Here is a 24,932-nt window from a genome sequence, read left to right as displayed (position 1 = left end):
CTGTAATTTTGATACAAAGTAGTATATGCTGTAAATGATTTAAGTTATGGATCCTGCAAAAGCATCAGATTCAGCCTTGGAGAACAAAGGGAGGGGCCATGATGGGGAAGCCCAGAGGTGGTAAGTGTTAGACTGTTTTCTGTTGCTTATAACAGAATACCTGAACCTGGGTAATTTATAAAGAAATTAAATTTATTTCTTACAGTTTCTGAGGCTAGGAAGTCCAAGATTGAGGGGACATATCTGGTGAGGGCCTCCTTCTTGGTAGGGACTCTCTCCAAAGCCCCAAGATGATGCAGGGTATCACATAGTGAGGGCTGAGCAAGAGAGTTTCTCTACATGCTTTCTTCCTCTCTTTAGAGAGCCCCAAGTCTACTCCCTGATAACCCATTAAGCCATTAACCCATTAATTCATGTATGGATTAATCCCTTTGTGAAGGCATAGCCCTCACAATCCAACCCCTTGCTCCCCCTCTTTCAAATACCATATTGGGGGTTAAGTTTCAACATGAGCTATAGAGAGGACAAACGTTCAAAGCATAGCAGTGAGGCTTGAGGTGAATCTTACAGGATAAGTAGGAGTTATCTAGGTTGCAATGGAGCTTGTCCTAGTATGAGGAAGTAGCCTTCAGGCAGTGAATGAATTGTGGCAAGAACAGCTTGTCTGGAGCTTAGGGTATGAATGAAATAGGGAAGACTAAAAGGCTGGGAAGATGGGTCATAGTATGGAATATACTGAAGCAAGGGTGAGGAATTTGGGCTTTATTTAATAGGTTTTGACGAACTGTTGTAGGTTTCTATCAGGAAAAATATATAATTAGGGAGCCTACTGTAGCAGTAATATACAAGATGACTTGTGAGCAGGAAGACTATAACATTGTAATAGTTTTACTATAAATTGGGATATGAGCTTGAATATTCTTAAACATGATGGGATTGATGTAACCTTTGTTCAGATGTCTCTAGGGAAGAATCTAGCTCCCCCACCCTCATGTTTTAATTTGTAAAATGTTTACATACATGCATGTGTATACCTTTTTTTCCCAACTAGACCATTTGAAAATAATTTTCAGACTTTATGAGCCCTTACCCTTAAATACTTCAGCATGTAAGTCCTAGGAGGATGTAGGACATTTTTCTACTTAACCATAACATACTCAAGAAATTTAACGTTGATGTAATTGAATTATCTAAAATTTAGTTCCTATTCACATTTCCCGTTATTCCAATAATACCCTTTATAGCTTTCTCTCCCTCTAATCAAGGATTCAGTCAGGATCACTCATTGCTTTTAGATGTCTTGTCTTCTTATAGGCTCCTCTAATTTAGAACATTCCCCAAGTTGTCTTTTTTTGGGGGGGGGGTTGAGGATAGTTCAATGATACTGATATTATTTGAATGGAGCAGTTCAGTTGTCCTGTAAAATGTTCCATATTTTGAATTTGTCTAATTGGTTCCTCATGATTTGTCAGGTTAATCATTTTTGGCAAGAATATTGAGTAGGTGAAGTTGTGTACTTCTCATGGCATCACATCAGAGGCGTGTCGTGTCAGTTTGTCCCATTATTGATGATACTAAGTTTGATCACTTGGTTAAGGTAGTGTCTACCAGATTTCTGGAGTGTAAAGATATCATTTACTTTTGTAATTATTAAGTAAATATGGGGCAAAACTTTGAGACTGTGTGAATATCCTTTTCCTCAAAAGAACCTAGTTTTGAGCCTATTTAAACTAACAGAAAACTTCCTGAGCCATCTGCTTTTATAAAAGCAGTTAAAAGATCAGATGAAGACTACATTCTTAAATCACAGCAGAGGCCAAGAGGAAAAGGGAAGAAAAACATTGAAGATCTAGCAAAGGCAAATTATGATGGCTAAGTCAAACCCTGAAAATTAGTAGCCTCTGTTGGCTTACCATACTAAAAAGGGAAGTGTTGACATTGAATTGTCTAAAATTATAAACTATGAATAAAGTATGTAGGAATATATTATTCTGTATGTTAGAGTCTGTGAACATTCAGTTGATTTTGGTAATTTCTGGTTGTCTTTAAATGAAATAAAATAATTTTAATCACTGTTATAAATGGGTTATTCTCAATTGAAATGAAAAAAAATTGCTTTCTGGGAAAGTAATGACTCCTATGTATGAAATTGATGGGAATGAAATTATCTCTAGGTAGAATGTCATTCCGTTTGAAAATTTCTTCTAAGGAGAAAATGTGATCTTTGACATTTTTCCACCATGTTTCTGTACCTCTTTTTTCATTATTGGTGGTGAATTTATGAGTCATTGAAATTAATCTCTGACTGAATTTGAAAATGATCTTTTTACATTATTTGGATTTATTTATTTTTCAAGTATAGAATTCTAGTGATTTTAAAAAAAGGCACTGTAAATTTATTGTATTTTATCTAGCAACACTTATTTCACAGTTTTTGAGACTGTTACCGGTGCATCTGAAAAGCAAATTTTCTTTACCTTTTCTATTGTTATTTTATGGATAATAATAGAAAAATATATTAGTATTTCATGAGAAATAAGCACTTTCAGGGAAAGCATGTGTCCAGTGGTAAATAGTAGCTAGTTTTAAGTAGTTTACGAAGTTAGTATACCTTGATTTTACTGCGATTTAAATTGTTCAAGACTTGATGTGAATTTTCTCATTCTTTTATTAATTATATTACTGCTCTATTTTCCTGTTTTGTTTTGAAAGAATTAGTTATAGCCAAAGCTATAAAACAGTAATGTTTTCACTGTATGATAATTGTCTAAATGAGTCTAGTGCATACTTACTTTAATAGACTTAATAATTATACCCTTAAAAGAAAAATATTTGTTAAGACTTTGGTAAGCAATAAATTCATATTGTAAAATTATGGTAAGATCATAATGACTTCAGAATTCTTTCATATGAAAAACAGAAAAAGATCTAATGAACTAGATAGAATTATTAAGCTAAATGTGCTTGAAATTGAGAGAACAAACTGAAGTTTAACTTTTGAATGTAAATAAAATTGATGTGTTACCATAGGCTGAGCCATGTAATTAATTTTTTCTATGAAAAATGAGACATTTATACTGAAATTGTGGTGAAATACCGTATAAGAGCTTATGTTCTAATGATATGATATAAACAATTGGTAAAAAATAAAAATATAATGTAAAAGATTGTTGCTTTAGCAAGAAGTTAAATCAGTTGATTGGGGAGATTTATGTATTGGTACATATGGACATTATGGTCTCATCTTTTTGCATTGATATAAAGTCACCTACTTGTATAAAATAAACCTGAGTAAAATCCCCTTTAATGAGATTAGAGTCACGATTGGAACAAATAGGGTTGAAAATTGACTTAACACTAGGTAAACTGTTATTTGGTATATTATAGTCTTTTTTCTTCTTTTTTTGGATGTAATTTTAATGATGAATACATAGTGACTGACATATAACTATTTAGCAATTTTAAGATTAGCCATGTTTTTATATAATACCCTCTCTCATTTGTATATATTTTGTTTCAAAAGCTTGTCCTTTAATGGAAAACTTTGAGATTTAGAAGGTGTGGTTGTACATTAAGGTGGTATAGCTGAAGATTTCTTTGCCCAGTAAGATAGTTTCCTTGTTTTATCTCTTGTTCAGGGAGGTTGACGTAAGAATCTGAATGTGGAAAGTTGAAGAAGTTTAAGTATTAGTAGAATTTAAGGCCCTAAATAATTCAAGAAAGAATTATATATTTGAACATTCAAATTGAATGGGGTAGGGAGATAAAATTACGTATATAGAGAAGAACACCTTTTGCTTTATAAGCAAATTCATTGCTGACATATTCAAATGGCATTAGGTTGGTCTAACTGTTCAGAGTATTTTATGTAGGAGATGAGATAAAAAGTCCTTAAACTGAGATTTTCTTAGAGAAGGAAGAAGTGGGGAATGGCTTTTGGTGGGTTGTCAGTGAGTGACCTTTCCCATTTATATGTTGAATTTAGCATACCAAAGTGAAACTGAGGCTTACAAAAGATCCATAACTTAGTCATGTCACTAGCAGTAGTGGGTCCCAAATCTGTATTTTGTACCTTTTAAAATTGAGACTATTATCTGCTGGGAGGCTGTCCATAACAAACTATGTGATTGTGCCGTATTAAGTAAATTAACTTTACCTGGCCAATTTAAATAAATCCCACATAACTGTAACAATTCTATTTATATCAAATTAACTTTATTTCCTGTACTTGCAGAAAGAACACTGGCTTGCATAATTCTGGACAGAGGACTTATCTTCTTTGGTTTTAAGTGTTTTCTCTGACATTTGGGAAATGTTGATTCAGATAGCATCAGCTCATACATTTAGTCTAGATCCTCTGAAATGAGCACATACTAATTGATAACAGAGGAAGTAAAAATAAAATAAATAAAAATGGTTTTGGAGTCATAAAAACTTGACATGAATACAACATATTTGAATATTTAAATTTGATAGAAGTTAGCATATACTTTTATAAAGTATATTATTGAGGTAATTGAAAAGTCAGAATTTATGAGTACATATCTGCTGTCATTAGAGGTCTTTTTTTCCTTCTGTTTTCTTTTTATAGATCTATTGTCATAGGCCCAGATATTTAAAAAAAATATCATAGATATATAGCAAAAGAATGGGATAACAATTAGGTGAAGCAGGTGGTTGTTGCTTAGGCTACCATTTAGCTGTTCCATAGTCTCTGGTCTTGTTTAGAGTATAATAGACTAAGCCGGTTTATAGATCTCTGTGCTTAACTTTCTGTGAATAATTGTCTGAAAAAATCATATACGGTTTCCATTTGGTTTTGTTTTGTGGTGCTTGAGCAAATAGAAATTAGAACTTGATCTACTCAGCCATGAGCATCACTAGGAGCTAAGATTTTTAAATTCTTTCTAAAAAAAAAAAATCCTAATGGTAGAAATAACACATAAATATGATTTTTTCCCCCCAAAAGATCCAAACACTATAGAAATGTGTTTTAATCACTAGGGAATCATGAAATTGGACTCTGTTGCTTTAAGCTTTTCATGACTGAGCTGCTGTCCTGATGCTACCTAAAGAGATTCTCATTGAATATCATTATGGCTAGTAAGTGTTGGTAATTTTCTATAAAGCTCTATCTATGTAAATATTTTTGAACAATTTTCCACAAGTATGGGGCCACATACCTATTTCTTATAAACCAGACATTGATAAAATACACTCTTTGTATAATTGGGTCTTGTTTTGATCCTGGCTCTTTCATATTGTGATTTGGCAGTGAGTGCAACAGAATAAGCATTATCCTCTTGAGGCCCATCTAGAATTGAACTAGAGGGCTTCTACAATATCCACATGATCATACAATTAGTTTTTTGTGTGTGTGTGTGTGTGTGTGCTGTGATAGCGTAACTGAATATGAGCTGGTTGCCAGGGTATTGTGGAATAATACCCTGCAGTTTGTAGTTAATCATGCAGCAGAACTAGCTTGATTAAAAAAAAAAAAAGAGAATAAAATAAAAATTGGATAAAGATGAAGTGTCTTTTTGTTGAAAAAGATTTTATGTGTACAGTGGTAAAGTGAAGGTTAGAGTGTTCACAAATCTTTTTGTCATTAGTAGCCTCTTGCTCCTATTTAATATGTCATGTGCAAATGTCTTCCTTTTTAGAAATTACTTTTATTTCTGACTTAGCTAGGCTTGGAGTAGGTAAGACTATTTGCTAATCTTTTTGAAGGCTTACTTTCTGACACCGGTACGAAATAAGTAAATACTTGTGGAATGACTGCCTGAATAAGGTAAGGGTGAACCTCTTCAAGATGAGGTCTCTTCATTAAGATTATTTTATTTTTCACAGGTAATCTTGAACTTGGTTAAATGTAAGCTATTTTGGTGTTTGCTATTTATAAGAAGGCATGTTATTCACAGAAATATATTTAGTCTAAAGGAGAAAAATTTAGATACTCTCAGTTAAATTTCAGGTGCTATATTTTTAGCTTATTTTAAGAGTAGCCTAGTAGATACTTAATAATGAAAAGTACACCTGCACTGGTATCCTTGGACAAATTCCATACAACTCTGATTGTTTAAGGAGGAAATAGCATTTGTTGACAATGACTCCTATTATGGAAACGTTTGTCATACTGTTTATTGGTTTCATGAAGACTATAACAAAAAGAAGCTGTTGATTTGAGTAGCAGAGGTGGCTGGAGCAGTTATTCCCATCGCTTCAATAAAGGCTTCATTAACCAGAACTCAGCCAGAGCCCTAAAACAGATTTAGTTGTTACCCCCGCCATCCCCAGTAATCACTCATTTTACCAAAAAAAGGTCGAATGACTTAAATATAGCAGTATCACTGATTAGTCCAGATATGCACAGATTTCCATTTGATTCCCAGTATGGTTAGGGGTACTTATGGGGATAGAAACACTTTCATGGGATGTCCTGGGGTCAGCACTGATTCAGCCCAGCTGCCCACACATTTAAAATTATAGTAGTATATAATAGTAATGATCAAATGGTATATGACAGAATGCTTTAAAAGCATTCTTTGAGCTTTATGAATGTATTGACATTATTTAATGTTCTTTTATATTTAAAATTATCAACATTTATTTGTTCAGTGTTTATTTATTGAGCCTACGTTGTATTAGGTGCTATGTAGAATATAGACATGAATCAGAAACATTTTTGCATTTCAGAAGCTGGGAATCTAATAGAGGAAGATAACATATGTACACAGAACATTGCTAAAGGGTAGAAAGTAATGTCATCTAAGAGGGGCCCATGGTATTATTGGAGTTATATGAAAGGAGGGAGAGTTTGGAGGAAGAGTTGATTTATTAAGCTGAATCTTAAAGGATGGATAGAATTTGGATATATGGCTACATCAGGGCAAACACATATGTGCAATTGCATGTGCAAAAGGATATAGAGAAGGAAAGTTAGGAATGTTTATTGGGGGAAGAGTAAAAACTGAGAAATTGATTAAAAAATGCATATTTGTGCCTGTTGGGCGTGGAGCTTAAATACTAGGCTAAATAATTTGCACTTAATAGATACTTGGGGTTTTTGAGGGATTTTGCATAAGACTAGATAGAAGCTCTACATAGGTTATAAACTGTATGGAGGTAGGGCCTGCATCTGACTTTCACTTATCATTGTAATTCCAAGACCAGTATAAGGCCTGGCACATATTTGTTGAATAAAAACTAATTAGTAGATTAATGAGTATAGTAGAAGTTTGTGTAAAGATTATCAGTTTAGCACCATTGATTACTAGGAACTCTTCCTGGTACCCTGGATCACATAGGAAAACGTGCTCTTGTTATAGGAGACTGTTTTAGGGAAAGTGTGTGATCACATTTGAAAGATTTTCTTGATGCATTGATTTCTTTTTTAACTGCATATTGAAAAGGCAATGACATAATTTTCTTCCTTTTTTTAAAAGTTATTTTTTATGGTGTATAGTTTAATTTTCAAAATGAGAATTTAAAAAGTTTTACTTAATTAATTGAATAATTTTCTATAAATTATTTTTATTAGTGTTGTGGATAGCAAGTACTTTGGGCATTTGGCAAAAAGCTTGTGTGGTAATTGTCCTGTAAAGCAGATGGCTGTGGAAGAGTACTATTTATTTGGTAAAGGTGCTTAATGATATTTATGTGTCAGAATCATGTTAACTTATAAATATATCATGGATTGAATGACCTTGGCTGTCCTACATATGTTATAAATTGCCAGTCCAACACTGGAGTTGATATTTGCTACATGGAAATGATTACCTGCGATTGCTTGGGTAAGGCTGTCTCTGAGAAAGTACTGAATGTTTCACTATAAAATCAAATTGACCAGTAACTTACATTGAACTTTCTATCTCTTACCCTGAAATCCTGAATTAATTACTAGCTTCTTTAAATATCATGGCTACAGATTACATGATAAAATGAGATTGTAAATGATTTAATCCTTTGACAATTTTTAGTATCAGTATACACATCTTTTGTTCAATTGTTATGAAGGTAGTCCTTTGGTTGCATCTGCTTTCTAAATATTTAAGATAGCAACTTAGTACTTTGCAAGTTCTTTAATTTTAAAATGTCATTTTTCAAAGACTGTAGATAAAGCTGATCTGTCCCCTCCAAGATGCTTGCAAACACACTCCTAATTATACCTGCAGTTGCTTAGATTCCCTGCATTAGTCAAAATTTTGGTTTGACAACACATGGAACACAGCTGACTCCCAGGGGATGCTCAGAGTCTTTCCATCATTATTAGTGAGTCAGACCTTCTTGGACAGGAACCATCTCTCATTCTGTTTTTCCATTTGTAACTGTAGCTCAGCTGGCATTCAGCAGCAGTATAGGTCATGGATTGAGGATTACTACCTCCTATTCACCCTCACATAACCAAAATGGAACAGAGGTCAGGAAGAAATTTTTCAATCTTTTGTTATCTTTTACCTTTGAAGAGATAGATATGGCCATAAGATAAGTATGGTAAGTAAACTAAAAACAAGGGATTGAGTGTTCACATCATGCCTCTTCCTATAATATATGTCATCATAGACAACCGTTTAAATTTGCTTATCTTTTATTCTTATTGGTAATATGGGAATTACAGCTTTATTTTATATTACAACATGAACTGAATGTGAAAAGCAGATAAATTTAAATGCTGTGTAAATGCGTTTCATAGTTATATTTTTCCTTTAATGAACTCCACTGTCAAAATATTTAAATCTTTATGAATTTAGATGCAAAATAAAGATATAATTTTACAATTTATAGTTTTGGTCATACTTTCTACCTGTTGATGAAATTGAGATTCTTTTCCACCTAGCATTGTCAGTATAGTTTTAATTTTATCATAAATAGGCATTTGATGTTTAAAAAAGTGGTCTTTTTTAACTGGCTGTTTTCTGCTTTTGGCTGTGCAAGGATGATTGTAATATCTATGCCCTTGCTCCTGAAGGGATTTTAGAATAAAAAAATTATGTTTCATATCATTTTAAGTAGGGATTATGATCTTATTCCTTAAAAATTACAGTGTATGGTATATCTTAATTATCAGTTGACCAGAGTAATTTTGGACTATTTTTTAGTATCATATATACAGAATTACTAAGAGTATTTGATTAACGAGGATTATTACTCCAAATTCATGCTGCATGCCATAACAAACCTATTCCTTTTCCACATTTGTTTTTTTATTTGTAGAATAATTTTTTTTGTGCTTATTGTGCTTAATTTTATACTAGCAATAAACTAGGAATGAATGATGGTTTGAAAGAGTTATTTGTTGAAAACTAGGAATGAGACAATCAGATATTTATAGTTCATTTCTTATGTGCTAAGCATCAGGCTAGGTGATTGGTCATCAGTCTTGCAGTGGAAAGTAGTTCTGGATTTATTCTTTCTAAATCTTAATGATTTACAGAGAAAAAAAATCAAGATTCTGCCAATTCATTTCTATACTTTCTTTTGTGTTTATAAAACTCATTTTTATTTAATATGTGGGATAAATTTAGTAGTTGTAAGTTGCAGCTTTTACCATATTGAGACTGTTAATTTAACTAGTTGAACACTAGAGGGACTGCAAACTAATCAGTGACTTTAGTTCAATCGTGTATTAGTTGAGATGTTTTATTTAAATAGAAGAATCATACAGCTTTTTTCAGCTTTTTAGTCTTCCCAAGATTAAGTACTGTGCCCAAAATTTTGCCTAGTAACTTATTTGGCTAAGTAATTCTCAGGCATATAGACTATAAAGTTTATCCTCTGCCAGTCTAGTTATATCAAAGCAAAAAACCTTTGATAGCCTCTTTTTAAACCCAGTATATGTATTTTGATTGACTGCTAAGAGAAATGGGAATCTAGAAGTTGGCTATGTAAATACTTGTTTTCTCTTGATAATCTCTGAGTAGAAGGCAAGAGTTTGGAAAAAGTAAATATTCATTGAAACAGTAATCCAGATTATTATTTTATGGAGGTTTTCATTGATTCCATGATTATTTGATGTGTATTTTGTGGAAAGATGAATCAGTTTATAATGGTGTTAACAGAGCTGATCTGATATGTAATAGCTTTAGTCCATAGGTAGTGCTACAGATAGTTTTGCTCTCTCACTCAAAAAATTGTTTGGCAGTTGAACTTAATTTGGTAAGAAATTTCTGGAATTCAGACTTTAGGCATTAGGAGGTTGAACACTTGCTAAAAAGAACTGACCAAAATGATGTATAGAATTGGCTTTTTTACCTTGACTATCCATTAACACTTTTCATTCTAACTTGTAAGAACTATGGTGTAAATTCTTATAGTATACACTTATTTAGATCTTTAAAAAACTATATATGTAGACAGTTCATTTGCATTCCTTTTGTAGTAGAAAAAGTTTTTGAAGTTTTTCTTTGTGGGCCTTTGGATTTATGGAAATAGTGAGGAAAATTTAAGTTACCATTGAATTCTAAATGTAATAAATTCTTTGGGAAAACCAGCCCTAGAATATTTCACTGCCTGCCTTCAATGCTTTGCATAAAGCTGATAAGTCCTCTGTTAAATTACAGATTTTTTCTGGGGTTATTTGGAGAGGAAATTTGGAGAGTCTTTTAAAACTTCTTTATCCTTTTCTCAAAAGTCTGGTCTTAATGTCACACATAAAAATGTTGGTGTCTTAAATATGCAACTGTTTTCTGAAGACTGAATTTCTGGAAAATGCCAAAAAGTACAGAGAGTACTCAACTGTGAATTTCAGAGGTAGGGTAAAGGCATGCTGGATATAAAAAGCATGTTTTTGTTGTACATGTTGGCTGGTTGACATAATTATAATTGTTGGCATTGCAGGAGTCTTCAAGTGCTTGTTGTTTTGAACAGAGTAAAAACTGACCTTGACTTTGTTATATTTAGGGGGAGGAGTCAATAATTGCCAGTATCAGTATCAGTACCAGTATCAGTATTAGTATTATGTATCAGTTTTTTTTTTTTGTTTTGTTTTTTTTGTCGTTTTTTCGTGACCGGCACTCAGCCAGTGAGGGCACCGGTCAGTCCTATATAGGATCCGAACCCGCGGCGGGAGCGTCGCCGCGCTCCCAGCGCAGCACCCTACCAAGTGCGCCACGGGCTCGGCCCTATGTATCAGTTTTGAAGAGACTGTTTTACTTATGGAGCTAGATTAAAGTTATTGGACACTGTTAAGGAAAGCTAGAAAAAACCAATAACTCCATTTGTCTTTTGTAAGATGTCATTACCTTGGGATGATAGAAAGATGAGCTAGACTTGAACTTTTTTTGGTGGGGGGGAGGAGGATGATAGGGCTTTACTAATTCTATATTTGAAACTCAAGGGGTATGTATTTAGGGTTCAAGACAGCTAAATTTGCATGTTCAAATTACAAAGTTTTAAAAAAATGCCTTTAGTCATTTATTTCCTCCAGCTTCCCAAGATTAAGTTTATGTCATAAAGATATACCATAAGGTAGTTGCTTATTAAAAACTAGATTTCTCTTACTTCGCTCCTGCTTTATTCCCCACATAGATTGTTATCTTCATTCAGGTGGGTAGGTGCCTGAGCAGCCTCTTAGTCATGCTCATGTGTCACTTGTCTTTCCTGGGCAGCAATAACCTTCATAGGGGACAACACACATTTCAACAAAATTGGGTTAGGGTCTTCAATTAATATTCTATCAAGCCAAAGGGAAAGACTTCCCAAATTATCATTAAATCATTTTAAATGTCAAAGTGTTAAAGCTTTCTTCTTTGAGTGGAAGACAGTGGCTTTTGCCCAAAGTTTTCTGTCCTTAACATTACCTTTGCTGCCATATATTACTATGTGGTGTTCTTAAACATTGATACCAGATTTCTTGCCAGTTAGATAGCTACATCTTTGTTGGAGATACTCAGTGTCAAATCAAACACAATAATGACACATTGGTCTTTGTTCCAATAACCGTTTCTCAAGCCACCAAATTTCTCTTGACTATGCTGAATTCCCTACATTAAATAGGATGTTTCTGTGGATGGAACATGAGAAAATGGATTCAATACCTAGCATGGCTGCATGCTTCTTACATTGACCAGTAAAGTGACCTTTCACAATTTTTTTCCTAATAGTCAGTACATGTTTAGACTAAACTTGGTGTTCTCCTTGAGCCAGCCATTGCCATGGTTTTCACTTTTTCCAACCACTGCATGACCGTTGCATCGCTTTCTTCCAGAAGCATCTCTCACCCCCCTTTTCCTGAGCCAAACCTTGATTCTTGAAGGTTTAGGTGCTAGTAGGAGTGATGACTATCAGTAACAGTACTGCACTTTAATATGTAGTAGCAACCATAATGGAGGTACAGATAAAGTGCTCTGGGGATTTAGAATTGTAGAGATCACCTCTGGTTATAGGGATTAGGCAAGTTTTACAGAGGAAGTGGCATTTAAAACAATGCTTCAGAGAGTGAATTGGGATAAGAGGTTTTCAGGGACAGGAGAGAGGAAAGAGAGTCTAGTAAAAGTGACAAACTAGGGCAAGGGCACAGTGAAGTACAGGTTATAGCTAGAATTTCAGCTTGGCTGTTGAGAGGGGTGTGATAAATACAAGAGGAAGAAATAAATTTGGAAAGACAGTTTAAATCAGATCGTGGGGAACCTTGAATACTGGGTTGTTAATGCATTACCACCATTCAGTAACCATTAGAGGGATCTCTCGAGAGTCTTGAGCAAAGAATTATGTCAGGAGTCCTGAGGACTATCTGGGCTGCAGTATCTTAAATAAATTGGGGAAGGGAAGTTGGTGGTAAGGGGAGTGTTAGGAGGCTGTTCCATCATTCTTGGTTTGATGCAATAAGGGCCATTAAATTGCAGTTTTGTATATTTTTAACCACATTTGGTTTTTGGATCCTTAAATATTGAATATTTCTGTGAAAGGAGAGTTTTAAGTTATTGGTGTTAAAATTAATCAATGAATTGTAGGGAAAGAGGCTTGGATTCATTTTATCCATTAAACATGCATTGAACAATCACTCTTTCCAAAATACCATGCTAGGCATTGCGGATCTGAAAATAAGAAAGATATCCCAGTACTTTAGGTTTTTATATGTTAGCAGGATAGGTGAAATTGAATTGAACTGGAATCTGAGTAACTCCATGTCTTCAGGGCTTCTAGGATAAGAGTAGAAGAGGGGACAGGATAGGTGAGGGTGTTTGAGGCTGGAAAGATAGATAGATAGGAACCAGATTGTGTAAGACTTCCTTGGCTTTATCCTTTAGACAATCAACAAAGCGTTTAAAGGTTATGTGGAATATAGTCTTTTTCCAAGACTGTTGGGAAAGATAGCCTGTAATATGCTTTTGTCACTTCTGAAAGATATTAGGGAATGTTAACTTAAAAGAAGCATTGATTATCATTTAGACTACTTGTGGGGGAAAAAAGCACAAAGATCATATTATAGTATGCAAGATTACTGAGCATAAATAAAACAAAAAAAATATTTTTAATCATCCCTTCAAAAAACATACTTCTTTATTGGAACATTTAAAAGGAATTAACCTATTGCTAGTTCAATTTATACATATATAATGATCCTTTAACATTTTAATGTAGATTTTGATAATTTGTAAAATGAGGGGTGCTCTGAAAACATTAGTATGTATTATTTGATAGTAGTCATGTGAGGCCAGAATGATGGGCTTACACTTTTAAATAAGGTGACCTGATATTTAGTTTATCAGTCCAATAAATGCATCAGTCTGTGGGGAAGCAAAGATTATTATGTTTAAGGATTTTTTTGTGTGTGTGATAAAGTAGTGCAGAGCTAACCAAAATACACTTACTGGCTATTTGGTAGAAACTGCAATGAGTTAGATAAAAAGGTTTTTAGTTACAATATAGACTGGGCTATTTTATTTGCTTTTGAGCATGTTGAATAAAGTAATTTTGAGCCAATCATTCTTACTCATTCCTGCCTCAGTTGTTTGAAGGAGGTCAAGAAAAAAAGCTGTTATTGAATATCATATTTTTTAAAGACATTGCTAGTGCCCACATCAGGATAGATTTGGTATTATATATATTTCATCCAAATTTGGGATGAATATAAATATAGTATTGAAATGTTGATTTTGTGTTATTAGGCTTTTGGTTTATACTTCACACCTTTGAAACAGGTGTTCCCAAGGTTGTTTTCTTCCTTGACCCTTTGACAGTCTAAGGGAGGAGAGAAGCTTTCTTGGTGAGTAATTCCACTTTCATTAAATGGCTCTTGATTCTAAGAACTGAGTTATTGCATAACAAGATGAGTCAGATGGTCCAAGAAACAGTTTAGATTTTTTTTTGTTACCATGACTACAACATATTAACAGGAGGATATTATATTTTATAGTTATTATTTAACCTGACCTTTTGGTTAAAAAGAGAACTTTTAGAACTTTGTATCCAGTGAAGCAGTTTACCTCACTAAGGAATCCCACACTTATTTATTGTCACTTAATTGTACTTTTAAAGATACTTTAGTGTTTTTTTTCCCCAAGGGGTGTATGTGTGTGTGACAGGGAGAGGGAGAGTGTGAGAGAGAGAGAAATAAAGGGAATCTATACAAAATGGATGTAATGCCATGATTGCTAGAAGAATGGACTTTAAATTCTGGAATGATGAGCAAAGATTTCAGAAAGAATTTATTGGCTTTTTCTAACTTGTAGCTGAGTAATTCTCTACCAGAAATATGCCCCTTGAAAGAAAAGGATCTCTTATTTGGTCATGATCATTATGTGTAGGTAAATCAGAAGCATCAGATTTAGGAACTTGGAAGAATAAATTAAAAAGTGGTTAAAAAAACCAAAAAAGCTTTTGCACTCCAGAAGAAACTTGCAAATAATTTTAATGTTATTATTATTTTTACTTAGAAATATTTATCCCTCCATATTTGCCTTTGCCTTTGATTTGCAATCAGTTCAAATGTAAAAATTCCTGGTTTGTTTTTATATAGCTAGGATCCTTCCTTCCTCTCTTCCTTCTTGTCCTCATTCCTGCCCCCCTTTCCATCCATCCATCCATCCATCCATCCATCCATCCATCCATCCATCCATCCATCCATCCATCCTTGTGAAAGGGAATTAATTGGTGGGGAAGGAAATCTGCTTGGTTTATTGGAGGGGTGTGAGAACTGAAGTCTAAACTTTAAATGTTCATCAGGACATGCAAATTATGGGAGCAGTAGGCTTTATGCTTCATTTATAAATGGCTCTTCTAGCACAGGATTTGTCTTTAGATGCTAGTATTGAGACTATAATTGACAATAGTAGTTGTTTTTTTTCTTTTTAGGATAGCCATCTCTGATTGCCATAGCAACATCCCAGAAGACAATCTTCTTGATCTAATGGCAGCATGTCAAGGAGTTACCTTGAGCATAACTCTCAACTTTCTGAGATTGTACTGGGGTTTTTAGTTTCAGAAGAAAGGTGATAATGTATGTTATAATTCTTTCTGTGTCTTTCTGCTATAGTTTTATTGTTTGCAAGGACTGTGTATGTTTAGGAATTACTTGAGATTCTTGATAGTATTTTAAGCCTGTTGTGTAGAATTTGATTGTTAGAGCTGAACATATTTGATTTTGTTTTCTGTACATGTGTTTTGCTCAGACAGTAGCTTAAAATTTTTCTTCTTTTTAATGTGACCTGTAGAAGATTAACTTTGAATACTAAATTAGGTTGGGGAAACATATTTTATTTAACTTGCTCCATATGTGCTGTATTTATGAATAATTTTAGCTATCTGTAATTGTTTGGGCCTTAAAAAATCTTTTTTTATAGTAGAAAAGGACAGCTTATAAGACATACTGTTGTAGTATACTTGGTTGAGAAGAAGATTGTGGGATTGAATTCTTTGATGCTCAGAAGTTTTGATGATTTCATGTGAGAGAATCTATTTTTCTTGAGTTACTTTTATTCAAATAGGAAAATAATAATAGTATAATCTCTATTCATTTGTAAAAATTAACTGTCATTATTAAACAATTAGTAACTTAATCTCATGGGTTTCTAAGAGGATATTATTTATAAACTAACTTTAAGTTTTGATTACAGAGGTATAATATGATTCTCTGGTAGATTTGGCTTCCTTAGAGAAAATGTTGTATATATGTAATTTAATAAACATTTCAAAAACTTTTTTGTATTCTTTCAACTTATTTTAATAGTTATCTGTTGAACTACTATTCCTATTCTCATGATGCTTTACAATCTTCTTAGGAATATGTCTCAATATTATTAGAAAATGCTACCTAACAGAGCCAAATATAACAAGGTTTTAAACTGAATGTAATCAAAGATTAAAATGTGATATGGGCTGTACTTATATAATTGAGATGGGGATGTTTTTAAACTAGGGATGTAGAGGTGGGTGGTTTGGGACGTGGGATGAATACTTGCTTTTATTTTTAAAAGGTTTAAGCAAAATCTTGGAACTTTCTAGATTTATTTTATCCTATCTTTTGTCACTTTTATCTTGCAAATCATAAAAATTATTTCTAACTCCTAAATTCACCTGGCTCGAAGTTTAATAAGACAGCTTCAGGTTATATATTTCAGTATTTAGGAGCCTTGTGGGCCAATATTTAAAGATGTACTTCAAGAAAATTTTTTTTTTCCTCTTGAGTGCATACTTCTCTGAGATAGAATCAACCACTCTTCTACTTGGGTACATTTTGTCAATAAAACTGCCTTTAACAATAAAATATCAGCAACTTTGATTCTTGAGTGGCACTATTTAATATAGTAGCCGCTTACCACGTGTGGCTATTTAAATTCAAGTTAATTAAAATTAAAGTGAAAATTCAGATCCTCAGTCATATGACACATTTCAGGTTCTCAGTAGCCACATATGGCTAGTGGCTACCCTGTTGGACAGTGCAAATACAAAACATTTTCATCATCACAGAAAGTTCTGTTGGACAGTGCTGGTCTAGGTTTCAACATTGTTTGGAAGTAGCTGAAAGTTCATTTGGGCACTATCTTAAGGAAGAGGCAGTAAAGATGTTTTAACAGAAGACCATTGAGCAGGAATGTAGTAGGAAGTTTTCTTCTGGCTGTGGGCTTAACTAAGGTGTCATGATGTTTCCCCAGATCCTCCCTTAGTCCCTTCCTTCCTCTCTCCTTCCCCTCCTTTCTTTCTTTTTTAAACTGGTGGTATATTTATTATGGTAGGGAACTAGTTTTCTTGATGATTTTCTGAGGCTTTTCAAGTTGACAGCTTTAGGCAGTAAACCATGAGAGTGCTTTTCAATGACTCCTGATGAGCTTTCATTTATAAATACTGCTGCACTTCCATTAGCTTTATTTAGATTTCTTTATTCATTATTATGCCAGTTTATTATTACATTTTTCCTAAATCCAGGCAGGATTTATGGAGGCTTATTTTGGTACAATTCTGCTTATGTGTTAAAATAAGTGTGATAGATTAATTGTGCTAGTTTTGGATTTTAGAATCCTTGGTTGCTTTTGTGTAGTGTATTTTTACTATTAATATTAGGTGCTGTATAGCATCAATGCAATTTCCCTGAAGGACAGCGTGGTTGGATTTTAGGGCTCTATGACACCACTATAGAAATTTAAGTATATGTTGGTTACCTTCTGAGGTTGCTTTTGGGCTGTTTTTTATTTTGGGGAAGTGTTAAAAAGAAATTTTAGGAGATAGAGTATGTATTCCATGAAATAAGGCAATTTACTCAACAAACATTTATTAAATGCTCTCAGAGTTTTGGGAGAAATAAGAGTATTATTCATACCATTTGCTTAGCAGTTTTTCTGATTGCTTTTAGGAATGTAAATGTGACAATATTTCTAAGCAGTTGATTTTTCTTGAATGTAGCTGAAGATCCAGATGTGTAATCTGACTTATATTCTATCCTGAAATGATTTCACTGAGGATTCTGATCCTGTGAATATAGTCTAGAGAATGTCTCTGTGCTACTGTGGGGATTAGAAACCATTTTGAGGTGCCTCTGCTAACTAACCATACTTTTGAGACTTACTGTTTGGAATAATCCTGTCTGCCTTCCCTTCCACAATGCCATATCTCATGTAATGTGTAAGTTGCAATGGGAAAGGATGGCAGCTGAATTTATCTTGAATTATTTTCACTTAAATTGGCTTAGTTCAGTTAAATTGGCTTAGTTTAGTGGCAACTGACTACACAAAGCATTAGAAAAGTTCTGGGGAAAAATGGTTAACCTTCTTAGAGTTTTTAGTAGAGTATTTTAGGAGGAGGCCTAATTTTGGTTAAGCCACAGTTAAGTTAGAATTAATAACCTATATGAATAGGACCACTTGGAAATCTGGGCTTACCAAAGTTTGAGGGCTCTATATCATTTGAGGAAGTATCATCTTGGTTTTATTTTGGCCTTGGGACCATGTAAGTAGAACAAATCTGTTGTTCAACTATAATAGGAGGTTGGGCCCTAATAGTTATCTGAGCACTACCTCATCCGTTGATAGGAAGTGATGCAGAACAGTAAAAAAAAAATAGGACGGAAAGTATACTAGGGGATAGATGGTTTAGAGTATGTAAACTAGGTGAAGAGCTGTAGTTTTTGAGGGAGTATTTCAGAAACATGTGGGATGGTAATGATTAGCTGGACGAGACATCAGAAAGGGTCAGGTATTGATAATGTGGTGCAATCGTAGCAGTCATCTTTTTAAAAAAACAAAACCATGATAGGATAACCTTTAGCACATGTGATTTTTCTGGGACAGTTTAAAAATATTTCCTCAATGTTGCCTTCGGGTTTTTATTTAATCCAAAGTTGAAATTCTTTAAAGATGTTGAACATTGGGGTATATCTCCTTGGTTTGTATTTTTCCTCAGGAACCAAACTTTAAAGACAGCTGTCTTTGTAAAATACTTGCAATATTTAAAGTCCACTGGTAATGGGTACTTAAAATGTTAGCAGTTTTTAAAACCATTAGGCGCTGAGCACTCCTCATAATCATTGATATGTAACTTATGTATAGGTATGTTTTATTTCACTAAGACATATATGTAGACATATTAATTATAATGCATAAAATACATGTATATGATGATTCTTGGGGGGGAGGTTTAATCTTTCCATTTTTTATACCGTACTTTTGATCAGGTAACACTGTTTCATTTTTTTTCCCTGATGCTTCACTCTTCATACAGAATATTTCAATTAGTTTTGCACCATTTCCCCTATGATTTGAACAGTTGAATCTTATTTGAGTTATTGAAATGACAGGTGTGATATGAATAGCATTTGAAGAGATTTCCAAAGAGATGTATCTACATTAACTTTACCTTATGGAGTGATAGTTAACCATTCCTTCAAAAGTGGCCTGTGATTTTTTATTTTTGATTGTTATTATGAACTTGTGGAATTAAAAATACTATGTTTCAAAATCTGTCACAGTTGTTATCGTTCTTGATGTTTAAATTGTTCTGTCTTTGGCCAGAGGAATTCTGTTCAAGGTGTTCTGAGTCCTTTTGACATGAATATAGTTGTCATTGATACCTTTCTTGCTTTTTGGTATGACAAGAAGTAGCTAGCTTATCTTGAACATTTTATTCTTCAGATCTAGAATCAGCCATTTTTCCAAGGAATTCTGGTTTCTTTAATTGGGCATGGTATTTAGTGACCACAATCTGAGCATGGGAGATTCTTGTTGCTACTAATTTAGTCATTGTTTATAGGCTTTGTCAGTGAATAGACCTAGATATTTACCTTTTTTTAAAAAATAAAAGATAAAGTACATAGTGATTCATACTAATACTTGGCAATTCAGGTTCAGGACTGTAGGGTTTTTATTTAATATCATCATTCTTATATTATCTATCTGTATCTTCTTTCTCTCATGCCATATCTTCTTCTCACCATAATTTTTTATTTGCTTTATCCCATACTATAAATGCAATAGTCTCAGAGTCTAACAACACTGCCATCAACAATATTACTGGAAATGTTATTTTTTGTTGTTGTCTGTTATTGATATATATATATATATATATATATATATATATATTTTTTTTTTTTTTTTACAAATTTTCTATGTTCTTTTTAGTACATATATCACTAGGAATGTGCCATTCAACTACTGTGCTTTATTTTATTTATTATTTTTATTTTTTTATTTTGTCATATACCATGTAGTTTTCGTGTCCCTTTACCAATTCCTCTTTCCTCCCCTCCCTCTCCTGCCTCCGACTACTGTGCTTTAAAGTTACTCAGGTCTTTGTGGGTTTGCCACCAACTGGTTCCACAGTGAAATGCATTTGTTTCATTTTACATTTTGTTTTTAGGCGTTATGTAAAAAATTTAATCTTTTTATACTTATGTAAAATATGAGGGTATTACAGAAAGTTCATGGAAAAACAAAATTAAAAGATAATACAAATCTTTCCATGAACTTTTTGAAGGCCCATCTTATGGTCACAAAATCAAATCTACAAAACAAGCCATATTCAAAGAAGTCTAGCAAGAGTACACATTTTCTTTTTTAACTTGGTAAACAGTGAGCTGTATAGAGGATGCAGATTTTGGGTTTTATCTTTTTTTTACAGGCTATTTAAATAGGAACAGATACATGATTGCAAATCAGTACTTCCATACCTTCTTTATGCTGTGGATCTCCAGATAATAATAAAAATAGAAAGAGAGAGGCTAATTGCTGTTTTTTCCGGATAGCCCTTTGACTTATTAATTTTGCATGTTATTACAATTTTTTTCCTTTCTGTAAGTTTTATTCCTCCTTCTTCACTGATAGATGTTTATTCCTGAGGCTGATGAGTCTTGAATGTATTGTGGTAGATAACGTTACTTCTGTCTCACATATAAAAGACCCATCATTCTTTCGCTGCTCATTAGTAGTAGTACAGCTTGGCTTTGTTAGCTTGTGCTTTAAGGTAAGGTTTTAGATGTTCCTATGCTTTGACAACTTTTGAAATATAATAATACCTATGCACTTCTCTATCTGTTGAGGGTAGTCCCTCAAAGTTTGGTAGGTTTCTTAATTTTGTCCAACTTATTGTTGCTGTTTTAAGTTTAATTTTTTTATACAAATTAACAAAGAAATGGAATATTTAGTTATGTAGTGTTTTTAAGATTTCTCAAAGAAGAAAACATTTTATTCACATTAAATATGTTTTTATGGAGGATTTAATATGTGTGGTTATTATTATCCCAGAGATTAGGTTTTCATTTCTTTAAAACAGGAAGTGTTATTGCTTTCTCAGGCTCCAGGAATGGTAGATGGATTTGAATGTAAGGACAAGGTAGGAAAATAATTGGGATCAATCTCAAATGAATTGGATTGTGGCCATTTATCAAAATATACCTGTTTTTATCATTCTGTTAACCATTTTCTTCTTACTGGACTGGTTGTCTAGGCTTTCTCCCTCCCTCTGGCCAAAAAGAGTGAGGAGAAGTGTTGGGAGTAGGAGAGTCTAGGAAAAGGAGTTAGCTCCTCTTTTTTTAAGAGATTCTTTTTTATGATGGAATAGTTGAGAAGGTGATTCTAGTGAGGGTGGGTGGGAAGTGATCATTTGTGCTTCCTTCATGGAGGTGGCAAGGGAAGGAATCTAGTAATAAAGAATCCATGTCTTAGGTCTCACATAGCTGACAAGAAGACTAGTTCTATTAGAGTGTCACTGAGTGAAAAGAAGCTAGGAAAAAAGAAGTAAACAAATGACTTAAATAAATTCAACGATGCATCTTTTTGAAGTGCCATCTCATTTTTTATGTATTGTTCGAATACATGTTTAACTGGTGTTTTGAAGTACTTGTGAGGTCAGAACTCTAGAACATATGGATGAAGGTAAAATCTGACTTCTCTTTACTGGTACCTTTCCTGTTTCCATCGCTCTTTTCTAAGTTCTGGTTAGGTTTTGGGAGCGATATGGACAGCAATCTGTGTGTCTCAGAAGGCAGATCACTAGTAATTGAGTAATTGTGCATTTGGAGGAAAGGGTTGTCTATTTCCACTCATTGATAGTGTTCTGAATAGGAGGAGACAGTAAAGTGTTATTTGTGAGTATGTGCCCACTGTCATCACCACTAATAATATACAGTGCTGCTTTTTCTTGGCAATGGTATTATTCTACTATTCTTTCATCTTAGTTATTTCATAAATTCTGAAAGGGATTATGGTCCCCCTCCCTCCTTTTTTTTTGGCCAATTCTGGGCTCTGGCTGGGTTAGCTTATGAAAATAAGATAGCAAACTGGGGTCCACAGACAAGACAAAGAAGGAAGGTTTAAGGTTAAGGGCGGGAGCCAGGTCTAGGGAATACAGTGGGTTAGAACAAGATAGGGGTAGACCAAAGGAAGATACATGTAATGGAGAGTGAGGTAAAGAATAAACAGGTAAAGAACAAACAGATAGCAACTAAAGGAGCTTAGAGTGGGAAATGAGGCAAGGTGCAATATTAAAAGCCAGGGCAGCAGTCAAACACCAGAGCACATACTAGCGGCAAGGCAGTTGGTTAAAGATTTATAATTTAGAAATCAGAACACCCATCCACACTGGAAAAGAGGACTGCTGGGAGAACTGGCATGAGCCACTACAGCATGAATACATAGACAGCAGCCTTCTCCTAGCCAGGAAAGTTCTTACAGGTTCATGCTAGGCAGTGGCTACTGCTGGGTGATAGCAATTACAGAATGCCGCAGTTCACTTTACATCTGGCAGCTCATGACTCCTGAGCAGCTGGCCTAAATCACTGGAGTTTTATGGTAAGTTAAATTCTCTTCTTTTACAAAGTAGACAGATTTCTAGATCATGGTCTGTAAAATCTTAACCTCTTTGTGTGCAGAAACTTGTGGAGGTAGGTTGACTTTTGGAAGCAGATCACTAGATTATTGTGATATAGCACACTATTGACATTTGGAAGAGATGCATCTTAAAGCCTTCCAAAGACCCATTTTTGCAAATACCGTTGTGGCATGTAATTTTCGTTCATAAAATAACATTTTTGCCCTGGCTGGCTCATCACCAAAAATATTTGTATAGATGGCTTTTCTTGTTTCTAACTAAGCATGTGGTTAACTGGTTCAGTTCATAAGTTTGAGTGATCCCCAATGACTTTCTGCCCTTGTATTTTTGGCTAATACTAGTCATTTCTTAAACCTCTTCACTTTTACCACCAGCTGTAGTAGTTGGATGTTTTTTACGTTATTTTTATGTCCATTTCTAATTAAAAAAAACTTTTAAACAATACCTTCAGGAAAGTTTCCGGCTTCAGGTAGAGAAAAATAAACAATACAAAGTGATAGTATTGCACCTATAGAATGTCAGAGCTTTAAGGACGGTTCATTTTGTGCATCATTTGCAAACATTTTATAAGCAGAATTTACTTTTGAAACCAGATCCTACATAGAACCCTAATATATTAAACAATAAAACCATTACTATTCCTGCTTGAAAATGGTGTGAATACATTTGTCCTGAGATCCCTGAGGCACTTTCACAAAACCTGAGAGTTTAGAGGAATATGGTATGGAATACTATCTATTCCCCCAATTTTTGCAGGTAAGAAACTCAGACTAAAAGGTCCTCTGTTGATTTCTGTTGAAAGCAATCATGAAATAAATCTGAAAAGTTTTAGAAAAGCCCATTCATTCATCTGCTTTCCAGGAACTTAGCATTGAGTCCTGAGAAGAAGAGGAGTGTTTTTGTAAAATTTTGTAATTTCTCTTACATTTTTGAGAATCTTCTAACTTTGCATTTACTCGCAAACCTTTTGTGAGACAGAACTTTTAATTTTCCTGAAGCATTCAAATTGCCTTATTGAGGAGGACTTGAGTGAATCTGTAGGAAGATGCTGACCATGAAGAACCCCAGAGGCTGGGAGCAAGGGAGGTTAAGGGTTGGTGGTTATTAGGGAGATTAGGGGTTCCTTGTGCATCATAGCCACAGGCAATGTAGAAATAAGTAAAACAAGGCACTGAGAGGTGAAGTAACTTGCTCAATTATAGAGCTTGTTAGAGGCAGAGTCAGAATTGTAACCTGACCTCTAATAAGGCTGTGCTTTTGAAAACTTTTCCATTGTACTCTTATTGACTCTAACTGCTGCCAGGATAGCTATAATATTTGAGAAGATATAGTGTTATATTTCTCAAGTAGTTAATATTTCATCCTTAAGTTCAAGACTTAGGTCCTATAAATTGGTGTTCTTTTATTTTTTAAAAAACCTTAAGCTCTGTAAAATGATCCTGCTTTGAATGAAGGGTACTTATATTTGCCAAAATCACTATCGAGCTTTTCTAGTCATTTATTTTCTTAAAATTGAAATGAAACTTTCTGAACACAGCCTTAGTGAATATGGATTTCAGAGCCTTAATAATGCTTCTTGCCTCTGCAGATTCTGAATTGATCTGAGTTTGGCAGTGAATTATGTATGTGTTATTTCAGGAATTTTGCACATGCCCTGCTTTAAACCACTGATTATTTTTGTAAAATGCTGTTGTGTGGATTTGGCTTATTCCATTGATGCTGAACTCATCAGATGGCTATATTGTCTTCTAGGAATGTGACTTGAATTGATTAAATGGTATAGGCAGCAACATCTGTTTTGTAAAGCCAGTTTGGTTTCCTAAAACTTTAAATTTTTAAGTTTACAGCTTACAGATAGAATAAATTATATTTCTTTCATGCCATAAAAAGATTTTTATAGAGTTTTGATGGTAGCTTTTTAAAACCTTATTCTTAACCTGATTCCTTTTATAAATCATTTTCTTATTGTTCATTTTCAAGGAAAAGTCACATTAGGAATGTTGGAAACTTATGGTCTTAAATGATTGGCTCTTAACTTTTTTTTAGGTCATTCATCCATTTGAGCATCTCCAGAAAGGTTTGGATGGTCTCCTGGAATAAAGCAGCTATGCACATGCTCCTAAAACTCTGTGTACAATCGTGGGGAGGTAGAACTCCCCTCTGCAGGTCCCCTTAAG

The 24,932-nt window shown here is 33.9% G+C and overlaps 1 protein-coding gene across 4 annotated transcripts in view; it reads left to right on the top strand.

Moving 5' to 3' along the window:
* MED13L (mediator complex subunit 13L) overlaps positions 1–24,932 on the top strand; it is a 296,930-nt gene that overhangs the window by 34,427 nt on the left and 237,571 nt on the right. Inside the window, exon 1 of one of the 4 annotated variants that reach the window (XM_063085360.1) lies at positions 8,405–8,493. The exons of the other annotated variants lie outside the window; for them this stretch is intronic. The gene's annotated coding sequence lies outside the window, so the exon portion shown is untranslated. Of the gene's footprint in view, positions 1–8,404; positions 8,494–24,932 lie in introns of those variants that run through there. 4 annotated transcript variants of the gene reach the window in all.

Source organism: Cynocephalus volans, chromosome 2 (genome assembly GCF_027409185.1).
Source record: "Cynocephalus volans isolate mCynVol1 chromosome 2, mCynVol1.pri, whole genome shotgun sequence".
NCBI lineage: Eukaryota > Metazoa > Chordata > Mammalia > Dermoptera > Cynocephalidae > Cynocephalus > Cynocephalus volans.
This window is presented reverse-complemented; position numbering and strand designations above follow the sequence as displayed.